Source organism: Notothenia rossii (genome assembly GCF_949606895.1).
Source record: "Notothenia rossii genome assembly, chromosome: 1".
NCBI lineage: Eukaryota > Metazoa > Chordata > Actinopteri > Perciformes > Nototheniidae > Notothenia > Notothenia rossii.
Window position 1 is genome coordinate 1,391,536 of NC_136912.1, and position 13,706 is coordinate 1,405,241.

Sequence of the window (13,706 nt, forward strand, 5' to 3'; positions counted from 1 at the left end):
GAGGCTCAGTGAGCTAAAGGACTCTCTCAGTGTTTTGGTCACCATTAATGTAAACAATTATTTCCGAGGTACACGTTTATATGATCATTATAGTCATAAAAAAATAAGAAAATAAATTAAAAACAGGTATGAAATACTATATGACATTAAAAAATGAATAAAGTTTAAAAGGGGAGTGATTTGTAAAATATGCATAAAGAAAAAGTAAATCTGTTTACAGTTCTGTGTTGAGAGGTGTATCCATAGAGTAGATCTCTTCATGTTGCTCTCAAAGTGCACCAGATTGATGCTTTTAACTTCAATATTTAAAAATCTTCCCGGGGGAGCTTGCCCCCGGACCCCCCTATGTGAGGTCCACACACCACCTATAAAAATAGCACTTTGCCCCTGCTTACACCTTTATGCCGTGAGCTGATTATCGAGCCTTCATTGTAACAGTCGCGGGTACACTGTGTGTGCGTGAGGAGTGTTGCAGTAGAAAGTTCCACTGTAGCGACCGGTACATTAAAGGGAAACCCTAAATGTTTGAGCACCCTCTATGAAACGTCAAGCTACCCCACAGCACCCCCAAAATAAATCTCTGGCGCCGCCACTGAGTCTGACTATTTGTGTTGGGGGTGCCCGACTTTTTTTTTTCTCCAAAGGGGGGGCCTGACAGAAAAAGTTTGAGAACCACTGCATTAGCCAATCTAATCTAATGTAATGTTGAGTTAATGTTTTATAACATTTTTCCATAGTCTGTATCCTCTATATCAGTGGTTCCCAACCTGGGGGGGGGGGCGCGCCAAAGATTGCAGGGGCGGCGTCAGGCCTCAGATGATTTAAGGCCAAATATCATATTTAGACTTTTTTTTTTTTTTTTATATAATTGTAACGCAATACATGATTGTCACTAAAAGCCTTGTCTCTACATTACAATAAAATATAAAACATAATTGATTAATTAATTTGAATAAAAATTCAAGTTAGTATTAAAGGCATAAAAAGACAGCAATGTATAATTCTTTCTTTAATAGAAATGTTTCTTCTCCCCGTAAAGTGTCCAAACCAGGCTTTTCTGGATGAGCGCATTTTTAAAACATAGTCATCGTCCATGCCGGTTTCAGATTATTTGTCACAGTTGCTCCGATCAGATCGGTCTCCTCCATTTTGTAGATTATTTACGACTTTTGAATCCACAGAAACACATCGGCAAAATCCGGCTTACTTTGAGCATGTGTTTTAAACAGTTTAATCCCTTTGTGAATTGTTTCCACTTGCGCCGTCCTTTAATTTCTTCATACAGCGGGAATCCAAATGAATGGATCCTGAGTCCAACAACCATCAAAGTCACTCCAATAGAGCTCCTTAGTTACGCTTTGATCCTCCTTTAACTAAATACTTCACATTCATCCAGTTTGTGACAGCAGTCAAAAGAGACTTTGAAACTTTAATTACCGCCATTGCGCCCCCAATGTGTGTGTGTGTGTGTGTGGGGGGGGGGGCGCAACTTCCAACAGGAGTCATTTGGGGGGGCTCTTTGGAAAAAAGGTTGGGAACCACTGCTCTATATCCCCATTACTGCTTTTAAAACCTTTAGCAGCCCCTTGTCTTGAAGTGTCCCAAACACAATATATGAATGTTTTCAAAACAAATATGTTGGTAAGATAAAGCGAAGTGTCAAGATTGTTTTTGTATCGACAGAATATTAACTATGATTTTGCTTTTTATTCATGCAATTTGTTCAAACTATGTTAACAAAACCATCAACGCAAGCCAAGGATTTGGAAATGATATAACAATCTTAATACACATTTAATAGAATGTCTAGTCTCACAGATCCTTTCGTCATTTCCACATCAGGCAATTCCCAAGTATGTTCAGTACTGATCAGCCAAGAGGCAAAAGACGATTTCCCACCCCGGCTCCTTGCATCGTCAAACGGACGCACTTTCATATATATGTCCAGTCGGGACCCAGTCAGTTTACACCTAAGGGCTCGGAAGAGCGACCACTTGCCCATGCTGGCCTTGGAAAGAGGATGCTAAATCCACCGGACAACTTATTGCACAGTGAGGTAATCATATAAACAGTATTTAGACCCTCCAGAAAAACGCGAAATATGCTAAATATGCGGGGGAAAAGAATAACAATTTTTTGAAATATTGGGCTGTCTTATTTATTCTCTCTCACACAAACCTGCCACTAACGTTAAACCCCTTTACTATTCAATTAAACACATTCAATGTTTATTTATTGTAAAAGCAATTGGGCTTTTTTCATCTCACACACACACAAACACACACACACACAAACACACACACACAAACACCCCCCACACACACACATGCACACACACACACACACACACACACACACGCACACACACACACACACACACACTTCTCCGCCTCATTCCGTTTTCATTTACCCGTTCGTTATCTGCAGCTTCAATCTTGTAGGCTACTCACTTCGTTTCTTGTAGCCCTCTAAAGGGTTTTGGAGGTTGATGCCTCGCTGAACGTGAGTTGTTTGGCTTTCTTGTCCGCAGCAGCAGAAAGCATTTTCGAATGTTTGAATGAATCAAAGTGGGTCGTCCCCGTCGATTTTCTCTTATGCTCCAACACACAGTTGCACGGGGTGCAGAATAGTTTCCCCCCACTTTTTGCCCGGTCTTTAGTAGAAATGTTCGTCGGTAAATGAGATGGATTCGATTTTCTCATCTTGGTGTTTTCTCTCTCGTGTGAGCTCCACACGTTCACTCTATACAGTGTTGTTTACATTCTGTGATGCGCGAGCTGATGACGTCACGTCAAGACGAGTCAACTTTTTTTTCTTCTCAACTTTGTGGAAAAATGCGGGGATTATGCGGCCTTTTAAAAATCTGCGCCATTTTGCTGATTATGCGGTCAATTCTGTGATCGCAGAATCGCGTTTTTCTGGAGGGTCTAAGTATTGAAGATTTCTCAAAGATTTAAAATGTGAATCACTTGCTTAATATTGTATGTTATTTCACTTTGTTTTAAAGACTATGGCTTCAGTTGAGGAAGAATTTCCCAAACTGAAAACATTACAAGGAGGCTGGATGTTTTTCAGGTCAGCAGGTAGTATTGTTCTCATCTCCATTGGTGAAAATGCTGTGTTCTGTTTTTCACACTCAGAAGCCCCACATATGTGTTTTCTGACGCCCTACTTTGAATTACCATTCATATCACTTCTTCAAGTTGTATAAAACAGTACTAAAGTTCGCCTGACAAAGTGTAAGGTGTATCCCTAGTGTAAGGTGGTGGTGGACGTCGAAAGCTGTCCATAATTCCTACTGACTCTGAGGGGTACTCCACAAGGCTCCTCAAAACCGCGTCCAACAACGGAAAAAACATTGTGTATTTGTAATTCCACTACAGGAGCAACTTTCTACCGAACCACTACCCTATGACTCGGCAGAGTTTGCAAAGATGCCACAGTCAACCTGCATAACATGTGGCAGTCAAATGCCTTTGCAGCTGTTGCCTTTACATGTGGAGGAATGTAATGACATAATGACTGTCATGTTCTTCTGGGTTTTGGCCCGTATTCAGTGTTTTGCCCAAACTTGAGGGGCTGGAGGGCAACAGAGGACGCTTGGTCAACTCAGATTCGTTCTTTTTTTCTTTATTTTCTGCTCAGCAGTTATTTATAAGACGCTTTTCATCAGATTCCCATCAGGTTGAAAACCTTCAAACACAGAGGACAAACAAATGTTAGCGAACATGCATACAAAATCACAAACATTTTGTAAGCCTCATTGCATTATTTATAACAATAATAATAATAATAATTTAGTCACATTCCATTTTCAGGGTATTATAATTCAAATGATAAATTGTGAGTTATTTTACAAAACATCATTAACTTAAATGAATGAATAAGAAAGTCTCTTTTTCTACTTGAAACCAAGCAACCCAGAAAACCTCACTGAACACCATCTGCGCTGTCTAAATATATACACTGCAGTGATCACTAATGAACTAATTAACATAATTCACTCATGGAACTACAGGTTGGGGGTATTGTTTCCGCACTGACATATATGTTGACTGTACTTCTTGTGTGCCCTACTTGCTTCTTCCTCTTTGCTTCCCGGGCTTCAAGCCGGCAACATGTGGTTTTCTGCTGTTAAATAAAATCAACTTTGCACCTTCGATGCACCGTCTCCGACTCCCTTCTCTCGGCACTACACTGGTGACCCTCACATAAGTCTCGCAGAAGTTTCCGAGACTGGACCGAACAAGGTTAGAAACGCCGTTTTTCGTAAACTGACGGAGATTCTTGGAGACGTCCGTGGCTGCCTCGTGCACACGGACTGGGGCTCGGTGCGCCCTCCGCGGAATGGAGGACGTCGCTCGCCATTCCCGCATCTTTTTGAGACAGCAAGCCTTCCGACCACATGGAGCTTTTTCCGATGCCTGAGACGAGGTTCGACCAGACGGTCGACCTTGTGTGGACACTCGCTTTTTCACCACCTCGACAGCGGTTTCGGTTTTCGCAACAGCACTCTCACACAATAAGGCAACAGATCAAGAACGCAAAACGCAACAAACAACGGAGAAACATACCAACGGCGTCTCTGGAGCCTCACACACACTGTCGCCAACTTCTCCCTCTGTAGCTTTGGGAACAAAAGACCAGCCATCATAATTCCTGCCCTTTTTGTTGCCGTGTAACCGGAGGCGGTATTAATATTTTTTACTAACTGGCGCTTCTTGTTTAGAAAAAGTACACTACGCTATTCAAAATAAAACGAATACCCCTCCTGGTATTGAACAATACTATAATATGATCTAAACAAAAAAACATACAAATAATTATTTATCCGTCCGTTTTTATCAGATATTATTCATATTGACTTTCGTCTCGACACCTCCCACTTGAGCTCCTGGTTTCTAACCCAAGGAGCTCACTCCAGTTCTTCACCTTACGCCTCTTCTTCACCACCTGCTGTTCTTCAACAGGAAGTAAGATGACAAGGCGCCTGACATCCCTGTGAAGAATTGTGGCAGGGATTTTTCATTGCTGTCCTTTGTACCCTCCATAGACTTCATGCTTCATAGCTGGGACCAGGTAACTGGGAAAGGTTCTCACATCTACATCCCTTACGATGCCTTTCCCATCAGTATTTACACTGACCACTCTCACCAGTTTGTAATGTCCTCTCAGGGCATTTTGGTCTGCCAGCCACATCTCCCACTGCGACATCTCCATTCCTGGTGTGCCATATTACTTCCAACTTTGATTCTGCCCTAGGCTGGTCCTTAATCTCCAGCCACTTCCTTGCAGCTCTCCACACCCAGGCTATGACCCCGACACGTTTTTGAAGGCTGCTGAATCTTTTCACCTCCACAGGATCCTTCACTGTCCTTCCTGTGAGATTCGTGGTAGGAGTCTGATCGGCTCTAGGTTTCTCCCATCGGCTCTTCCTTTGTATGTTTTTCTGTGGGTCTTGTAGGCCATCTCTTCCAGCTTGAGCTCTGGTCATTACTGCTGAGAACGCCTTCCTGACAAGGATGGCCCCCTCCGGCTTGGCAGGTGTAACTAAGCCAATTGGTTCGTAAAGTCCAGCCAATTGGCTCAGCGTCACTTGCTCTAGAAGGAGACCTCTGCCCACTCTCATCTTCTTTTTCCTCTTGATTGAGGTCAACATGTAGATTTCCTCTTTCTCCACTTTGTACCCGATTCCCAGAGCTTTGTTGTCCTCCTCTGTCATCTGATTTAGAAGGATGAGAGTTTTACTTACAGCTGTTGCTTTTTCTCCTCCCAGGAGCGCCGCTGCAGTTTCTTGCCTCCCACTTTGACAGATGGTTTGAGGCATAAGCCACCAGCTCTTTCCACCATTTTGTGCACTTGGGCTTTATCTACAGCTCGCCACTCAGGCTCCCGCTTCAGTTGTTTTCTTGTCCTCAGGAATGTGGCCTCCACAGCAGGGAAGTGCACAGACATTTGGGGGGGCAGGGGCTCAAGTGAGGAAAAGGGCACTTCCCATAATCATTTATTAAAAAAAATTGTTTTAAATCAAATGTAAATAAATATATATATAGATAGATATATATATATAGTTGTATCTCTGACTTACCCTCACAACTCACACAATTGTTTAAAACACAACAGAATTCTTCAAAATAATCAGTTAACACAGAGACAATGGTCTTCTTTGTAATCACGCACAAGAGCAGACATCAACAAAGGAAACTGCCACAATGTGCATGTTTTCTATGCTACTAGTTCATTGCTATAATAATTAGTTTATTTTAGCACAACATTAAGTGCTTTGAATTATTAAATAACATTTCAAAATCAACATCTTCACACAAAACTGAAAAAGGCTGTTCTCTACATAGATACGCAAACCAACCTACACTCCAAACTACAAGTAGGGCTAAGTTTAGTTGCAACAATTACACTAAGTGCATTCTGCTCTCCTCTCCTACTCATTTACTTAATTTAATTGGACAAAACAAATCAAAAATGCTGAAAAAACTGTGCAAAGATATTTAATAAGAACATGCAAAAATACTGCAACTTTACTGAAATTATTTAACAAGGTCTTGAAATCTGAAATCAAATATCTTTGTATTAACTTCTTTTGTTACTAACTTTCTTTGTATCTTTCTTTGCACTTGGAAGTTGTTAAATCTTTTTTCGTGTCTTCACTTGTTGTCTCTCCTTCCTCCCTTACAGCAGCAACCTTCTGGGGGCCATGTCCCTGTAGATGTTTATTACTTCACTTTGGATAACAGGAATGTCCTTCTCAATAGCGAGGAGGAGGAGATCAGAAAGCCTCTCTTCTGTGCATTGGCTTCTGAGTGTCTTTCACCAGCTTGAGCTTGGAGAAGGTTGGAAAGATATTCTGTCCACTGTTGTCTCTTGGTGTTTTTAATATCCCCTTCATGGTGCATGTGTTTGGGAAAGAGGCATGAAAAACCCTGAGCTCTGTTTTCAACTTCTGCTCCTCTCCTCCACAGAACTCACAAAGCATGTGAACGGCATCATGGGAGTCAGGACCCTTTGCATCTTTGCCTATCCAGTTGTTGGCCTTGGTCAAAGTGTGGAGTGCATTCAGTATTTTACTGGACTCTGTCTCGCCATCTCCCCTAAATCTTCTCTTTAGTTCCTGAGAAAGTAGTACACCTTCCCTCTATAGTAGTCTTACTGACTGGAGGGAATGGCTCTCTGTGGCTGCTTCAGTACTTTGCCGATACTTCGCAGGCACCCTCCTCTGCCTTTGCTGTCCTGGGGGGACTGTGGGGATGCTGATCCCAGCAGCTTCTGCCTTTTCAGTGGCACTCTTAAACAGTTTTCCAAACGGTTCTTCTGTCCTGAGGTTGGACAAGGCGTCCATCACTCCATCAACAACACTTTATGCTGTGGACAGATCAATGTGGCAGTTCTGTAGAGCATCAGAGGCAAGTGCAGTGACCTCAAAGACTGGAGTGGCGATCTCAAGGCAAAGGAAAAACTCTAAGTCTATGGCTTTAAGGTGCATCTTGGCCTCTCCAGCAGCAGTATCTGGAGGCTCCTGCTCTGTCATGTCAGTGAGGACCTTGACCACAATACTCATCACTATAAGGAGGGCCTTCAGGGCCTTTTCTCTGCATGCCCAACGTGTGTCAGAGAGCTTCTGCAGTTGAATTACACGCTCAACAGGGTGCTGGGCCTCTTGGCATTTCACAAATGCAGTGTGTCTTTTTGTAGAGCCGGTGAAAAACACATAGAGCTTCTCTACCAGGTTGAAAATGGTAATGAAGTGGAGGCTTGGTTCTTGCAATTTCAACTATGACCAAATGTAAGCAGTGAGCTTGGCAATGCACATACAGAGCTTTGTTCTTGTGTTTCAGTATTCTTCACTGCAGTCCTCTGTATTCACCTCTCATATTGGCAGCGCCATCATAGCCTTGAGCGTGCATGTTTTGGATCTGTAGGTCGTTGTTCTTTAGCAAGACAAGAACTGTTTTCTCCATCTCCTCACCTGTTGTTTTTGACACATTGCAGACCTGGAGGAAGCGCTCTTTGACTTCCATTGCATACACATAACGCACGACAAAGGAGACCTGCTCGAATGAGATACATCAGTGTTTTCATCTATGAGTACTGAATATTTATTAGCCTCCTCTATTTCTTTCCTCATCTCTCCTTTTGTGAATGTGGCGAGGGCTTTTATGATAACATGTTGTGTTCTGTTTGAGAGGAGTGAAACTTGACATCTGTTCTTACCCATGTTCTGGTCATTGACATCATCTAAATGCAGCCTGAGTACACTATCATACTGGCTAAACATTTTAACAAGTTCAAGGAAGTTGCCCTGGTTTGAGCTAGTGGCAGACTCGTCGTCACCCCTGAAAGCCTTCCCCTGTCTCTGTTTCTTTGTACCTCTTGCTCTCTTATTGCCTTTCCTTGAACATCTGATACCTCAAAGTTGCTTGTAGAGCATTCTTTGTGTATGTGTTCCATCGCACCATGGTTGTTAAATGGGCCTCTGAGTCTGCATGTTCTTGCATGTTATCAAGTCCCCTTTTCCAGCCACTAAGGATAAATCTAAGGATAGGTTGGCATGGTCCTCTTACAACACATACTTTCACATAGCTGACATTACATTTGAGATCAAAAGCTTGGTGGTGGGCGGGATCTGTAGGATACTTTAAGGATGCAATTTTTGATATGACCTCTTCTACACTTCCTCAAACTCAACATTATCCACCGTTTCCCCTCCTGTGGCCTCTTCCTCTTCCACAGTGACAGGGACTTCCTGATCATCTTTCGGCCTCTCAAGCCTCCCCTTGTCTCTCCAATGTTGCGTGTGAGATCTCTACTGCTTTCTCAGGTGTAACACTTTCAACATTTGAGGTATCTGTTCTCTCTTGTGTGTTGCTGCTGGTACTTGGTTTTAACCATGCATTTGGAGATGTGCTACTCTTGGCTGTTGCCTGGCGCTCCTTCTCCTCCTTTTTCTGAATTCTTTCTTTTTCTGGCATTGTGCTGCAGAAGTGATTACAATAATTAACTTTTGTTTTCACAAGTAAGTTAACCTTCAGTTTCTATAGCCAAGCAATATAATACTGGATTGCCTGAATACATTAATGATCCAATACATTTTTATTATTATTATTATTATTATTAAACTTAACGCACACATAACGAAACATACCTGTTCAAGGACTTAATTTCAGTGTACCTATAAATCAGGGTTGCCAACTTTGGGTACCTGGCTGGAGTGAGATTTATATATCATGGGTTTAATTACACATGCGCACTAAATGACTGCTGTCATGTCAGTAGTGGGACCTTAGCATATATATAGGATATACAATATATAAAAATACACAATATTGGACACAGACTATAAAGGGCACACAGTTTCATTCACTAATGAAAGTCAAACACATGTTTGTTTCCGCTGTTTTATTGTGAGCATAAGCCTGTCGCGATAAGCAATTAATTGACTTATCGTACCATAAATAAAAATGAACTCGATAACTTTTGTGACCTCGATAAATTGCCATTTACATGAGGATGTGACTAGCAGTTGAAAGGATGTACTTGAATTATTATTATATATTATCATTATGTCAGTGGTGTAAAATGGTCATACAACGGTGCTGACAATATCATGGGCACAGGAAGGGGGGTGCTGAGGGCGCTGCAGCACCCCCTAGTGGCAGGCAGGCGGTGCGGAGCTCCCCTGTCTGAATTATTATTTGACGGTTATTGCTGTTCCCGCTGTGCATCATCTGTGTAATATGTAGCCAATAAATTCCACATTGTTGGTAAAATAATATGTTGGCCTTCAACGAATGTTTTTTCTGTAGCCCCGGACAATTCTACCTCAATAATATAATACATTAACCGTGCTTTACGTGAACCTCATCAAGACACTAGAGAGGACGTTCAGTGAATGCAACAGAGGCAAGACACCAGAACAATCAGAGAGTTGCATGGAAATAAAAGTGTGCTTGTGTCATTCAAGCTCGGCTCTGTGTGTGTGTGTGTGTGTGTGTGTGTGTGTGTGTGTGTGTGTGTGTGTGTGTGTGTGTGTGTGTGTGTGTGTGTGTGTGTGTGTGTGTGTGTGTGTGTGTGTGTGTGTGTGTGTGTGTGTGTGTGTGTGTGTGTGTGTGTGTGTGTGTGTGTGGAAATAGCGCATTTAGTGAGAGAGAGAGAGAGAGAGAGAGAGAGAGAGAGAGAGAGAGAGAGAGAGAGAGAGAGAGAGAGAGAGAGAGAGAGAGAGAGAGAGAGAGAGAGAGAGAGAGAGAGAGAGAGAGAGAGAGAGAGAGAGAGAGAGAGAGAGAGAGAGAGAGAGAGAGAGAGAGAGAGATGCACTAACGGACATAAGGAGCTGTGTTTGTTCCACAACAAGCTGGAGGAGAGTCCTCTCCTCTCAGACTGTGAGGCTCACTTTGAAACCAGCTCAAGTGCACTAGAATTTGAAAATACACAACCGATAAAATTCCACCCCTTCCTTCAGACTTCCTCACAGAGCCCCTCCTCCAACACACACGAACGCACATGACCAATGAGGGCACGAGATAAGTTTGTGCACAGATGGAAGGCTGACAGGCAGGTAGGCCATCCAGTTACTAATTACAAGTAGTTGTTGATATTTCAGTCTAGACAAGAAGAAGAACATTGTAAAGAAATATTATTGGAATAAAGTTGATAAATATACTTACAAAACAATGGATATTGATTTGTTATCAGTAAATGATACCTCTTTAGTAAGGCAAGGCAAGTTTATTCAAACAGCACTTTTCAACACAACGCAATTCAAAGTGATTTACAAAAATGAAATACATTAAGAGCATTAAGAAACATATTATAGAATTATATCTAAAAACACTAATTTAAAAGCAATGATATAAAATGACATTTAAAAACACTCATTAAAAAGCAGAGATAAAAAGCAAAGATAATAATAATAGTAATATCTACATTTTCCAACAAGCCAGCAGTTAAGGATCAGATCCCTTGTTGCAACATCTTTACATTTTGTAATTTTTTTTGTGGCGAAAATCATGTTACACAAGAAATATTTACAACTCAGTACATTATGTTGTGAAATACTTAACAACATCTTTACATTTGAGCCATTCAGATTAGGCTGAAAACTCATTGCATGGAGAGGTCCACCCTGAGAAATGTATTTAAAAAATCCATAAGACCCCTAAAGGACGGACTAAAGAACTCCAGCATGTGTCCCTAATATGGGCACTTCCATAACCTTGCACACCATGAGTGCCCGGGTACCCGCACTTAAGCACTCCCCCACGGAATAAGCCCAGATATTCACACCCGCCAGAACCTCATGCCCCTGGTATCCAAAAAGGGGGGTTGGTTTTTGTGGTGCTTTAATGCCCGCCCCTCAGCATCCAAATGTGGCCTTCTTATTGGCACTACCACCCCTTCAGTGGAGGGCCGACTGGGGACATCCGGGACTGGGCAGTGCCCCAGGTAGAAGGAACCAGGTCAGAAGGCCCAAAACCGAAGAAAAAATAAATAGATCGGGGCCAAAAGGGTGAAAAATCAAAAAAAAGTGTCAGAACATAGGCACTTGTGAGGCGGGTAGAGTCCCCTGTCAACTCCCCTAACATTCCTCCAGAGCGTTGTGCCAAAACTGAAGAAAAGATCCGGACCAAAAGGGTGAAAATGAAAAAAAGTATCCGAAAATAGTGTCTCATAATGCGGGTAGAGTCCCCTGTCAACTCCCCTAACATTCCTCCAGAGGCACATTTGTCAGAGTAAACTTTTGAGAATCCGAAAATAGTCGCGGTTTTCCCAAAGCGAAACCTATCTTACGCTCTGAAATCGGAAAATGTAAAACTGGGTTTATTGCTGATGATCAGAAATCATTCCAAAGTGACACAGACACATCGGATTAACCTTAACCTTCAGCAGCGTTTTTATCTTTTTAATGCCATTGAAGACAACTGTTGATCAGACATATTGCTGTGTTGGCGACCGAATGCCACGTGTTGTGATGTCTGTTTTTGTTTCTAATGTCACAAATTCTGATCATGGAGTGATGATACAGTTACTAGGGGTGTAACGTAAACGTACCCGTATCGAAATTATTCGGTACGGGGCTAATTCAGAGGCTCAGCGTTAGTCTTGTGTTTTTTTTGCTAAAAATTGTTCATATCATCAGTTAGCTGAGTTTCTCCCTGTTACATGGATATGAAACATTCATAGTTTATTAAATATTAAAGGTCCCATGTCATGCTGTTCCGGTTCTTACCCGTCTCCTTGTGTGTTATGAAGGTTTTAATGCATGTAAACGGTCTGCAGAGTCAAAAACCCTCAAAGTACACCCTGTAGCGAGTAAAACTCTAACACAGAGAAGACCTCCCCAAAACGCCTCGTTGGAGATTTCTCATTGTCTTCCTGGGTATCGCTCCGTAGGGATAGCCAGTAGCCACGCCCAGCGCTGTGGCCGCACCCTTTGCCGGCCTTTCACGAAACAAAGCTTCCCAAAACCTTTCAGTGATTCATGCCGGATATGTACAGCGGGGCACTGAAGAACGATATGTCATATTTATGCTACACATAAAAACATTATATTGCAGTTTTGGTTTCGTCAGCTCCGTTATCTAATATGCAAAAAGACTGCAAAAATGCATCTATGATTATTTTTAGTATTTTCGATCTCTCTCTCCCCGTCTGTGTGCGAGGGGGCGGGGCAGTTTGCACACATGCGGCTGCTACATGCAACACACACACACACACACACACACACACACACACACACACACACACACACACACTACTCTTGTTTTGTTTGGACCAGCGGGAGATTTGGGTGCACAACCTCATTGTTGTTTGTGTATTTATGATGGTATAAACAAGGTATCTACCACGACTGTTTAAATGGGTAAACGTTTTTCGGACTATGTTGGGATCGCGGAGAAATGCTCTCCTCAGACCCATTCTCACAGCGTTATAAATCTTTTCTAACTCAATATCAAGCCACACTTATTGTTTTTACTTCGGCTGTGAGTGTTTGTTTGTGCTCAGGATGAGTTTTGCTTGTTCTCGCTGTATCTATCTCTGACACGGAAGCCCTGCCCGCTCCTCACAGTTGCTCCTCACTCCTCAGCTGCATGCCGCTTGATCAATCAGAGCACACTGGGCTCGCAGCGAGGGGGGGTGCAGGAGCTCCAACAAGCCGTTTAGGACAGAGAGTGAATACCGGTACACTTTACAGAGATGCTGTATGAGAAACCAATGTGAGTTTGGAAAATTGCACAGTATAAATCTATTTTAGTATACCTCAACAATGGAATCAGTAGAAATGGCCATGCCATGGGCCCTTTAAGAAGCCCTCAGACGCTATTTCCTGCAGATGATGCGTTTTTCCCCCCGCCGGTGGACAGATGGGTTTTAACAGGTTAATGGCCCCGCCCTCAACACCTCAATATGACAATAGTGAGTTTTCCTCAAAAGCTGTTGCCATGGCAACTTATCCCTCGTCGTTAAGCACAATATGTATGTATATATGTTGTCAAAAAGTGTTCAAATTTCACATGTGTGCTAACGGTCAAGCCCTGGAGACATATATGTGTCAGTTTGGAGATTTCGTCTAATGTCGTTGCTATGGTAACAAAATGGTCGCCTGAAACATGGTTTTCTCATAACTCCAGTTTACATGCTCAAAACGGCCCAAAACTTCACAAGTTTGATAAGGATGCAGCCCTCAACAAATCTAG